We start from the raw sequence: 13616 nt of genomic DNA, 5'->3' as shown, positions 1-13616 counted from the left end.
CTTGCAGTTTTATGCAAACGGGCTCCCACATTACACACCCCTATACAGGGAGACGTTTTCCCTTAAAACATTTCCTCGCATGCACGACAAAATTTGTCGTTTACATTATTTTCTGCCCTTGCTCCATTAGCCTATATAGGCAAAACTGAGAGACAATTCAAGGAGCGTATGTCTCAACACCGCTCCGCCATTCGGGCCGCCATAATTAAGGGTACCAGTGATCAACCACTGGCCTGACATTATGCTAAAGCTAAACATCCATTATCCACAGTCAAATATATGATCCTTGACCACATACCACCACGGGTGAGAGGGGGAGACAGGGGGAGAAAGCTATTGCAGCTTCAAACCCGCTGGATCCATAAGTTGGGTACTATGGCCCCCCGTGGTCTCAACGAGCAGTTGGGACTGCATTGGTTCTTGTGAGTTAAATAACAATAGGAGTTGTCCCAGAGTGGGATGACACCCAAGCAGCTGGTGTCTAACAGCACCGAAGTATAGTGCTTATATATGTTGTCTTTACCATGTTATTAATACAGCACTACACCATTTTGCTGATAGTTGGGAGCTTAATAGCGACCCATGTATTTAGAATATATTATTAATTTTTCAGCAATATACCCTTGTTTTGAAAAAAACTTACCTGAGCAGTTATAGACCCTGATTACAAGCTTACAACATTGATCACTTTTATACATGCTATGCAGTGGTTCAAATTAGGCTACTCTTTCATCTTTTTCATTTACGTATCATATGTCCTTATACGTTAGCTCTATTTCATTGTCATCGTTGTCTAATTAAGTTATAAGTATTGTCTATATTTATCCGCTGTCATCCAGGTTTATGTTGTTTTTTATCACTAAATTTCTCAAGTTTTGCTGTGTGTTATCACTCGTGTTATAAGCAGTGACAGCGGCTCACACATACAAGCATTCAAAGGCACATTCTCACTTTTTTTTCTTAGTCTCAACAAAACTTTATTGTTTACCACAACGAACAGACGCGTTGCCGCAGCAACGGTCTCACAGACAGTGATGTCACTAACACAGCGCCACCGGCGTCCACGAGTGACCGCGGTCTCTGCTTACAGCATCGATGTTGCACTATAGATAGAGGTAAGCTCACCTTATTTATTTGTGTAAGCTGTTTTTGATAAAAGCCCTGAAGGGCTGAAACGTCATTGATCTTGGCTATGAGTTGTTTTTGATTGGATTAAGTCCTGAGTGCCGCTGCTATCCTTCACATATATATATATATATATATATATATATATATATATATATATATATATATATTAAAAATTACTGAGCAGCATGGGTATTTCTTACAGACACAAGGTAATTTCAAGACTAAGGGGGTATTCAATCCCAGGTCACGACGGTCGGGATGTCCCAACAGTCATGATCCTGACCCGTTCAATGTCCCCCTGTCGAATGACAAAAAGGGGGCATGTCCATGGAAATGGCCGTGGATCATCAAGATACGGCCGTGATCTCGACAAACCACCGCCATTCTCAGCAAAACAGACCCGGCTGCTTTTAGGAAAGACAGCATTGAATAGGCACCCACCCCTATTTCTCCTGTTGGAAATAGTGGCAGGGGATTTAATACCGCCTTTAACCTTATCTTGGGAAAAGGTAAAAATGGCACAAATATGTATATGCGGGAGATGAGCTCCACTTATTCTCAGCAGTTAATTGGTTATTGCAAACTTGCAGACAGTTATATATAACTTCCTTTTTACAGCTTCTCCTGGCGCAACTAAAATCTGGATTTGGTTTCTCTCAGTTCCTTCAGAGACACATGAAAGCTCTAATAAACAGCACTCTTCACAACAATTGGAGAAATTTAATTGACATTTTTGGACCAAGGATGTGATAGAACCATTTTGAGAAAATACATTACAACAGATAATTATGCAATTTAGAGCAAAAATTGTTCAAAAGGCAGCCAGCAACGTATAGCCTCCACTGGCTGCTCGCATGGTGATTGACATCCTGTGGGCATTTGGGGGTGGTAACACAAAGTTTTTTGGGAGTGCCCCACAAAAGGACGGTGTTCCCTGCCTGTTGGGAGGGAGGGCCGCTGATGTCATGCCTTTGCAGTTACGAGTGAGTTGAGAATTACTTGGGGCTGCGAGCAGGGTGAAAATCATTCGATAGTGAGTGAATTTCCCGTTTCCATGGCTGTAAATGTGTTCACAGCCGTGCACAGGAAGGGCAGGTGGAAACTCAGCGGGGCAGTGTTTATGTGCTTGCCTCCGAACACTTGCAGCACAGTGAGCAGTCTGAATCAGGTGCACTGTGTGGTACCGTGGTCTCTGAGGCACAAAAAAAATGAGCAGTACATGCATCGAAGGGAAAGTCTGTGGAAATGTGGGCTCTTTGTCAGACTGTGTTGTGTGTGCAAGAACCATTTAAAAAAAAGTAAAAAAAGCAAAACTGTTGTTTATTGTTCTAGAACTGTGTTAAAAAATAACATAATTCGGGTGATATTACTAAGATTACTGTGTGTTGATGAATTAGGTGACAGAAGAGCAGAACTAGTGTTGTGGCTGATGCACGTATTGATAGTACTTCAACATCTACTAAAGGTAGTGATGTGGAAATAAAATTTAAGAAAAGATACCTGATATCTAAATATTTGCCAATGTTAAAGAACACATCACTGCTAAAGTTAAATTTACTGCTGAAAAATTAGGTAAAATTGATGACAAAGCCATACACAACAAGCAGTGGCAGGAAGGCTTAGCCAATGTTCTTTGTTTGCGAGTGATGATTTATCTTCTCCTGTACATACTTATGTGATGAAAATGCAACACCTTCTCTAGAATCTAGAAGAGGTGCCAACTTAAAAAAAAATCATTGCCTAAAAAGAAAAAGGACACTAAGGTTGAAGAACAAACTGTGTGTTCATAAATCTATGAGGAGTGTCTGGGGTGTCCACCTTATCTACGTCTGAGATGTCTGACACTGTATTCGTAGAAGAGCCTCCTGCAATAGGATTAGTGGCGTATTTATGCATGTGAAGCTACTGGTAATGTCCATGATGAGGATGTTGGTTGTGTAAAAGACCTAACTCAGCCACCAGTGGCAGCAGTTATAATCCCATGAGAAAAAGAAGGATTATGTCATGCCTGAGAAAAGTAGCAAAAAATCCAATCTCTTGTGGGTGGAATTATTTGATACAAATCTGGACAAAATTTCTAAAGGCATTTGTATGGCAATTTTAAGCAGAAGTAGGGAGATTTACAATCTAGGGAACTCCTCCTGATAATATAATTTGCAGCAAATGTATGCAAATTACAGGTCATGTCAAAATCTGAAAAAGTCTGGTAAAATAGTAGCAAGCCAGCAGCAGCTTTGACCTGAACATGCTATCTCCACTACCAACACCCTTATCATAAACCTCCTAATTAATTATCAGGGGTAGCCTTCCAAAATATTAGTGTGTGGGAATCCAAACACACCAAGAACTTCAGCCAGAAAAATATCAGTCCCTGATCCCTGAAGTTCTTGGTTTGTTAAGCTGTACATTTCCTTTTTAATATCCAACAGAAGATTAGTTGGGCGCACCCAAGAACCATTCCATCTTGCACTATTTGTGGGTTAAATTTAGGAGAAATTAATATTGTTTTTTTTGTACGGTCTGTTCTCTTTAAAAAAAAAATGTAAATTAAATTAATCAATTTAAAACAACTGATTAATCTATTTTAATGGATTCATTAATCAGTCTTTTAATATGCTGTGTGTTTGTGCCACTGCTCCATCACTTTGTTTATCTAGCCAGCCTTTTGCCAATATTAATGAACAATATTGCGAGCTGTGAGATGGTCAAAATTAATTGGAAATTACTGGAAATAATTGTTATTGATGTTAATAATAATGTAGGAATACAAATAGGCCCAAATTACATGATTTCAGATGTGTTTAGCTTTATTAAAAATATATTCAGTTCCAAAACCAAAACAGAGGAGGGTGGTTTTGGCTAAACCAAAACATGGGGTCCATGTAAATCTCTACATTCAATATGCTCAGCCTCAGGCATTGCATGCCATTTACAAGTTCCTACATCATGTATTTTATTATTTGGCAAAACTGGTAAGATAGAACACCATTCAGCTATAAAGAGAGGTGTGACAGATGTTTTTCTAAGATATCAGTTATTAGATATTTCCTGGATTAAACCATACCATTCCTATGATGTTGACATGTGTGACCACTGATAATGTGCCTAATCCTGAAAGAGGTAGAGATTAGTTTGTCCTCCTGCTAAAACAAGAAGCTGAAGACATTTTCAAATAGTAAACAATGTCATCAAGCGGGCAGAAATATTTTTTATCTTGAAGAATATATTGAAGATAATTATATTTTTTAAGTTTTGTAGATATGAATGGTAAATGTTGCCTATATTACATAATTTGTTGTTATTACCATCTGTTTTGTCTATTACTCAACATATTAATATATAGAATGCCTACTAATATTAATTTACAATGGTATTCATATTTATTTAAAGAATGTTGCTTTATTATTTATTAATTCTTTATTAATTCATCTAATATGAACTAAACTTCATATACTGTACAATATGTCTTATATTTTTCCATACCACAGAGTGCTATTTGCATATGGGCCCTCATTCTGTTTGACTCGCAAAGCAAAAAATTATTTCAGAAGCACTAAATTATTTCAGAAGCACTAGCTAATTTAAATCTCTGGAGGCTTAGATTAGTGGCACCCTGCTCCATGAATAGGGTGCGCAGCTGACATTGGGTGATGAGTTCTTGATTGCTCTGGACTATATAATGCTGTTGTAATGAATTAATCACATTTTGTTTTTATTTCCTTTTTTTGCTCATGCGTCAGTGTGTTGTGTAATGCTGAATGTTCACAAAACAATATCTCAAACAGTAAAGCGCACAAATAAAAGATTATGCAGCCGGAGTGTTGTAGACAGTGAGGTTGTCAACCACCACCAGAATAAACATATATCCAGGAAAAAAGATCTACACAACCACCAGCGCTATCTCCTATCTCATATAGATATAATAAATTACTTTCCTATATTGGCAGTCCAGAGTTCCAAATTCTCTCTTCAATTGTCGCTCACACCAGGGTGGTACCACGATCGGACAAAAGGAGAGAAAAAAATATGCAATTTGGTGCAGTATTTCTTAAAAGCCTTGTGTTCTTTATTTTAACCCCTTCCCGACATTTGACGTACATTTACGTCATGGCCGGGATGTACTTCCCGACACATGGCATAAATGTACGTCATGCCATTTAACTGTCACCGCGTCTATAGACGCGGTGACAGTTTAAACATGTCTGCTGTCCCTGACAGCAGACATGTCCCTGCATGCCCAGGGGGGGCTGCGATGCCGCCCCCCCGTCGGCGATCGCTGTGATTGGCTGTTCAGTGTGAACAGCCAATTACAGCGTTTTCTGTGTCACCGGCGAATAACGTTCGCCGGTGACACAGGGATCGGTGGTGATTGGTGCTGTAAAGTACAGCACCAATCACCACGGGGTGTAAGGGTGACACTGGTGTCACCCCACCTCACTTCACCCGCCCCCAAAGGCCGTGATTGGTTCGTCGGACCGACGAACCAATCACAGCCATGGAGGGTGATTTAAACTAACGGTGACTGCACTGCAGACGCCATTCCGGTCTGGAATTGCGTGCAGTGCGGTCACCGTGCCTATCTGCCGCGATATACTGACCTGATCCTTGCAAACACTTACCTGATCACTGCTTGTAGCGTTCCTGGATCTTGTTACTTCTTGTGACTTCCTGTGTTGTGCTGTGCTGTGTTGTGCTGCTGCAGTGTGTTCGAGTTATAGATAGAGAGATAGAGAGAGAGAGATAGAGAGAGATAGAGACGGCTAGTGACAGAGAGTGCTATATTTTGTGCTGCTGCAGTGTGATAGAGTTATAGATAGAGAGAGATAGAGAGAGATAGAGAGAGCTAGAGAGATAGTGACAGATTGTGCTATATATTTTTTATATATATACAGCTGTACTGCGTGTGCAACTGACTGCTGCCCCCCCCTTTTGTGCTGATCAGTATAAATTAACTGATCAGCAACTTTTTGGGGGCGCAGGTTTTTTTTTTATATATATACCTGTCAGTGCTGCTGCTGCAGTGTCATAGAGTGATAGATAGTGAGAGATAGAGAGATAGAGAGAGATAGTGATAGAAAGTGCTATATTTTGTGTCTGCTGCCCCCCTTTTGTGCACCCCCAGCAACTTTTTGGGGGTGCAGGGGTTATTTTTTATATATATAACTGTCAGTGCTGCTGCTGCAGTGTCATAGAGTGATAGATAGAGAGAGATAGAGAGAGATAGTGACAGAGAGTGCTATATTTTGTGTCTGCTGCCCCCCTTTTGTGCACCCCCAGCAACTTTTTGGGGGTGCAGGGGTTATTTTTTATATATATAACTGTCAGTGCTGCTGCTGCAGTGTCATAGAGTGATAGATAGAGAGAGATAGAGAGAGATAGAGAGAGATAGAGAGAGATAGTGACAGAGAGTGATAGAGAGTGATAGAGAGTGCTATATTTTGTGTCTGCTGCCCCCCCCCTTTTGTGCTGATCACTATATCTGAGGTGATCAGCAACTTTTTGGGGGTGCAGAGGTTTTTTTTTTTATATATACCTGCCAGTTGCACTGTCAGTTGCACCAAAGGTTGTGCACCTGCTGCCCCTCACTGGTAATCAGTGTCGCATCACTGATCACCTTTTTTTTTTTTTTGAGGGTGCTGTGGGGTCTTTTATTAATTTATTTTTTTTTTTTTATCAAATTTTTTGATCAAATTCCTGTTGCCTTTGAGCGCTGTTCAGTGACGGACGTTACTGACCAACATCTGTGCTCAATTTTTGGCGCAGGACCTTTTTTTTTTTGTCTGCACTACATACACACTACACACTACATACTACATTGAAATAAAGTTTGTACCCCCCCTACACTATACACGTGTTGAAACATTTCACTACCAAAAACACAAAAATAAAAATGGCATCCCAAATGTCATCCCAAATGTCATCCCAAATGTCATCCCAGTCATCCAGAAGAATGTATTCAGCGGAGGAGGCATATGCCATGCTTGCCTCTGACTCTGACACAGCCAGTGAGGCAAGCGGGGAATTTGAAGGATTCATCTTAAGCTCCTCTTCCTCCTCTAGTGATGAGGGACCCCCTCAAAGACGCCCCCGTAGAGCAGCTGAGACCCCCCCCCAATAATTGATCTCGTATGGACCCCACCACCAGACAATTTTGAGCCCCAGGTTCCTGAGTTTTTGGCCATCCCAGGAATCCAATTTGATTCCACAGGTTTCAGAGAAATTGACTTTTTCAAATTATTTTTCTCTGATGATTTTATAAATTTAATGGTGGACCAAACTAATTTATATGCCCAGCAGTTTATTGCTCAAAACCCCACGTCATCATTTGCTAGGTGGACCCCTGTAGATGCAGTAGAGATGATGACGTTTTGGGGTCTGGTGTTTCATATGGGCATAGTAAAAAAGCCAGAAATTAGGCAATATTGGAGTACAGATGTTCTGTACAGCACCCCACTTTACCGTATGGCCATGACCCGGACTCGTTTTGAGTTAATCCTTAAATTTTTGCATTACAACGATAATGCACAGTGCCCACCCAGAGATGATCCCACCTTTGACCGGCTATTCAAAGTCAGGCCGGTCATTGATCACTTCAGTGCCAAATTTGAAGAGATGTACATCCCAGATAAATTCATTTGCATAGACGAGTCCCTTATACATTTTAAAGGAAGGGTTAAATTCCGCCAGTACCTTCCCAGTAAGAGGGCAAGGTATGGCATAAAAATGTATAAGCTGTGTGAAAGCACCTCAGGGTACACTCACAGGTTTAGGGTATATGAAGGGAAGGATTCAAGAATTGAACCACCAGAATGCCCCCCCTCCCTCGTAGGTGTTAGTGGAAAAACTGTCTGGGATTTAGTGCACCCCTTCCTGGATAAAGGTTATCACCTCTATGTGGATAACTTTTACACCAGCATCCCCCTGTTTAAGGCCCTTGGTTCAAGAGGTACAGCAGCTTGCGGTACTGTGCGCAAGAACCAAAGAGGCCTCCCAAAAACGCACATTGCCCAAGTAATGAGAAGGGGTGAAAGCAGGGGAATATGCACCCAAAATATGTTGTTGGTCAAATATAAGGACAAGAGGGATGTCCTTATACTGACAACAATTCACGGAGACAGTACCACCTCCGTCCCTGTACGAGGTACCAGTACCCACACCTCAAAACCTAATTGTATCCTGGATTACAATAGGTACATGGGCGGAGTGGATCTTTCAGATCAGGTACTGAAGCTGTACAGTGCCCTGCGGAAAACAAAAATCTGGTACAAGAAGCTGGCCGTGTATATCATCCAGATGGCACTGTATAACGCTTACGTGCTATTCCGTTCTACCAGCCAGAGGGGGACATTTATGCACTTTCAAGAGGAAGTCATAAAGGGCCTAATATTTGGGAACCAGCAGGCAGAGGGCCCCAGTACTTCTAGTACTGGCCCCCGTATTGTACCAGGGCAGCATTTTCCTGATGAAATCCCCTCCACTGGAAAAAAGGGCAGGACACAAAAAAGGTGCAAAGTTTGCTATAAAAAGGGAATAAGAAAGCAAACTATTTTCCAGTGTGACACTTGCCCCGACAAACCCGGCCTATGTATAAAGGAGTGTTTTAAAATATACCACACATCTATGGATTATTAGGTTCATAATTTCACCGTGCTTCGGGGGTCTTGCTAATGCCACATAGCACCCACCATTCATTCCACCAGAATCTGAGCCGCAAAATCCAAAAATCACTCCTTCCCTTCTGAGTCCTGCCATGCACCCAACTGGTATTTTTTGGTCACATGTGAGGCATTGCCGTACTCTGGAGAAATTGGGGCACAGATTTTGGGGTGCTTTTTCTCCTTCATACCTTCTGAAAATGAAAAATTTTGAGCCAGAACTGCATTTTTGTGTAAAAAAATGTAATTTTTCATTTTCACTGCCCAGTTGTATCAAAATTGGTGAAACCCCTGGGGGTTTGAAATGTACACTATACCCCTAGATGAATTCCCTGAGGGGTGTAGTTTGCAAAATGGGGTCACTTGTGGGGGGGTTCCACTGTATTGGTGCTTTGGGGGTCTTGCTAATGCGACATAGCACCCACCAACATTCCACCAGAATCTGTGCTGCAAAATCCAAATATCACTCCTTCCCTTCTGAGTCCTGCCATTTTTTGGTCACACATGAAGCATTGCCGTACTCGGGAGAAATTGGGGCACAGATTTTGGGGTGCTTTGTCTCCTTCATTCCTTGTGAAAATGAAAAATGTTGAGCCAGAACTGCATTTTTGTGTAAAAAAATGTAATTTTTCATTTGCACAGCCCAGTTGTATCAAAATTGGTGAAACCCCTGGGGGTTTGAAATGTACACTATACCCCTAGATGAATTCCCTGAGGGGTGTAGTTTGCAAAATGGGGTCACTTGTGGGGGGGTTCCACTGTATTGGTGCTTTGGGGGTCTTGCTAATGCGACATAGCACCCACCAACATTCCACCAGAATCTGTGCTGCAAAATCCAAATATCACTCCTTCCCTTCTGAGTCCTGCCATTTTTTGGTCACACATGAAGCATTGCCGTACTCGGGAGAAATTGGGGCACAGATTTTGGGGTGCTTTGTCTCCTTCATTCCTTGTGAAAATGAAAAATTTTGAGCCAGAACTGCATTTTTGTGTAAAAAATTTAATTTTTCATTTTCACTGCCCAGTTGTACCACAATTGGTGAAACCCCTGGGGGTTTGAAATGTACATTATACCCCTAGATGAATTCCCAGAGGGGTGTAGTTTGCAAAATGGGGTCACTTGTTGGGGGCTACCACTGTATTGGTGCTTTGGGGGTCTTGCTAATGCGACATAGCACCCACCAAAATTCCACCAGAATCTGAGCTGCAAAATACAAAAATCACTCCTTCCCTTCTGAGTCCTGCCATGCACCCAAATGGTATTTTTTGGTCACATGTGAGGCATTGCCATACTCGGGAGAAATTGGGGCACAGATTTTGGGGTGCTTTGTCTCCTTCATTCCTTGTGAAAATGAAAAATTTTGAGCCAGAACTGCAATTTTTGTGTAAAAAAATGTAATTTTTCATTTGCACAGCCCAGTTGTATCAGAATTGGTGAAACCCCTGGGGGTTTGAAATGTACATTATACCCCTAGATGAATTCCCTGAGGGGTGTAGTTTGCAAAATGGGGTCACTTGTGGGGGGCTTCCACTGTATTGGTGCTTTGGGGGTCTTGCTAATGCGACATAGCACCCACCAAAATTCCACCAGAATTTGAGCTGCAAAATCCAAAAATCACTCCTTCCCTTCTGAGTCCTGCCATGCACCCAAATGGTATTTTTTGGTCACATGTGAGGCATTGCCCTACTCGGGAGAAATTGGGGCACAGATTTTGGGGTGCTTTGTCTCCTTCATTCCTTGTGAAAATGAAAAATTTTGAGCCAGAACTGCATTTTTGTGTAAAAAAAATTTAATTTTTCATTTGCACAGCCCAGTTGTATCAAAATTGGTGAAACCCCTGGGGGTTTGAAATGTACACTATACCCCTAGATGAATTCCCTGAGGGGTGTAGTTTGCAAAATGGGGTCACTTGTGGGGGGGTTCCACTGTATTGGTGCTTTGGTGGTCTTGCTAATGCGACATAGCACCCACCAAAATTCCACCAGAATCTGAGCTGCAAAATACAAAAATCACTCCTTCCCTTCTGAGTCCTGCCATGCACCCAAATGGTATTTTTTGGTCACATGTGAGGCATTGCCGTACTCGGGAGAAATTGGGGCACAGATTTTGGGGTGCTTTGTCTCCTTCATTCCTTGTGAAAATGAAAAATTTTGAGCCAGAACTGCATTTTTGTGTAAAAAAATTAATTTTTCATTTTCACTGCCCAGTTGTACCACAATTGGTGAAACCCCTGGGGGTTTGAAATGTACATTATACCCCTAGATGAATTCCCTGAGGGGTGTAGTTTTCAAAATGGGGTCACTTGTGGGGGGGTTCCTAACTTTTAGCATCTTATGGTGCCTAGAAACCTACATGGTGCCTAAAAAATAATCTCATAAAAAGGAGGCTCCAAAATCAAGTAGGTGCTCCTTCTATTATGAAGCCTGTGGTTTGGTCAACGTGCACACTAGGGCCACATATAGGATATTTATGAAAACAAAAGAATTGGGGGAATCAATTTTTAGTCACATTTCTCTAGTAAAATCTACTGTGTTCCTTAGAAAAATGTATTAAAATTGCAAATCTGCAAAAAAAATGAAATTTTGAAATTTCACCTACACTTTGTTTTAATTCCTGTGAAACACCTAAAGGGTTAACAAACTTCCAAAATGCTGTTTTGAATACTGTGAGGGGTGCAGTTTTTGAAATGGCATCATTTATGGGGGTGTCTCACATACAAGTCCCTCAAAGTCACATCAGAACTGAACTGGTCCCTAAAAAAATCAGTGTTTGAAATTTTCTTGAAAATTTGAGAATTTGCTATTCATATTTTAAGCCTCCTAGTGTCCAAAAAAATTAAAAGGAGGTTGAAATAATGATGGCAACATAAAGTAGACATATGGTCTATGTTAGTTATTAACTATTTTGAGTGGTATGATTATTTGTCTCACAAGCAGAAAATTTAACATTTTGAAAATTGCAAAATTTTCCATTTTTTTACGACATTTTGGTATTTTTCACAAAAAAACACAGACTGTATCGACGAAAATTTACCACTAACTTGAAGTACAATGTGTCACGAGAAAATCTCAAAATCACTGGGATAAGTAAAAGCAAAAAAAAGTTATCCCCACTTAAGTGATACCTGTCAGATTTGAAAAAAAGGGCTCTGTCAGGAAGGCAAAAACTGGCTGCGGCGGGAAGGGGTTAAAGAGATACACTCACAAGAAATGGGAGAAATAAATCGCTCAATCACTCCCACAGTGGCAAATTCTGCTGGGCAATCCACTTTTCAGGGGTACACAAACCACTTCTGTAAATAATGGGAACCATACCATACTCCCATACAGTGATTTTGATGAAGGAGTAGGTTGGAGGACAAAAAGCAAACAATTGGTGCAGTAGTCCAAAGCTGACACGATTTTTAATAAGAAAAAACCACACTTACAAACAAATGTGAAACTGTCAAGCAGCAACAGAGAGTTCCTGAGATGACTCTCCAGTGGATACATACCAGCTAGTAAATTTGCATTGCCGGCTGTGTTGACCTGGCTCCCTGTACAAAAATGCACTTTATAATTCATCAGCTGCTATAAAGAAATCCAATTGGATACAAGATTTACGAAAACCCTGTGTTTCAATATAAAGGAGAAGGCTGAAAAACCTCTCCAGATGCAGTGGAACGCAAAACAAGGAAGTAAACCGGCACTTTGGAACGCATGACGTCACTTCCGGAAGCGTAACAATGACAACTTCCGGTTTCTGAAAGCCGTGGCTTCCTGTGTTTGCAGCTGTAATCAATGCCTGCTAATGAGAGCGGGTATAAGTATAGGAGCTTGGTCACAATCTAGCACACTTCTGAAGAAGGACCCTGTGTGGTCCGAAAACGCGTTAAGGTGTGCGGTGGTTTTGGACTGTGCAGCACTGAACGGAGACCCGGGACCTTGAGCCGGCACTTGGACCCCTGGACCTCCCCTGTAACATCGTGGGTGAGAAATCACCGTTCATGTGAGCGCAGCAGCATCCACCTTGTTGGACTTATATGCCTTTGTTTCACATTTGTTTGTAAGTGTGTTTTTTTCTTATTACAAATCGTGTCAGCTTTGGACTACTGCACCAATTGTTTGCTTTTTGTCCTCCAACCTACTCCTTCATCAAAATCACTGTATGGGAGTATGGTATGGTTCCCATTATTTACAGAAGTGGTTTGTGTACCCCTGAAAAGTGGATTGCCCAGCAGAATTTGCCACTGTGGGAGTGATTGAGCGATTTATTTCTCCCATTTCTTGTGAGTGTATCTCTTTAAAATAAAGAACACAAGGCTTTTAAGAAATACTGCACCAAATTGCATATTTTTTTCTCTCCTTTTGTCCGATCGTGGTACCATCCTGGTGTGAGCGACAATTAATGCTGAATGTTACATAATGCAGAATAGCAAATGCGTGTGTAACACATACATTCATTTATTTAAAACCTGAAACATAATTAACAATAATAAATGTAAGTGATGCAAATCAAGCACAGAAGCCGCTGTTCATCCCATCACCTGAAGCTATCTGCTGATTTTTGAACTTGAAGCTCTGGAGTGGAACTGGGGGCAGTTCTTCATCTATCTCTCTTTGGGGTATATTCAATTGATTTTGAAACTGCCGTCTAGCCGCAAAGAGATGGCAGTTTTCAACATGAATAGAGCGGAAGGGGTTCCGATCTATTCAATGCTACTGTAGCTGTTATTTTTCGGCAGGTTGAAATGTTCTGACCTGCTGAAAACCAGGTGGATTAAAGGAATAGCCGCTAATCCACCTGCTTTTGATCTCAATCAGACATGAAAAGATGCCGGATTGAGGCAGGGA

Source organism: Crinia signifera, chromosome 8 (assembly GCF_055691185.1).
Source record: "Crinia signifera chromosome 8, ASM5569118v1, whole genome shotgun sequence".
Lineage (NCBI taxonomy): Eukaryota > Metazoa > Chordata > Amphibia > Anura > Myobatrachidae > Crinia > Crinia signifera.
This window is presented reverse-complemented; position numbering follows the sequence as displayed.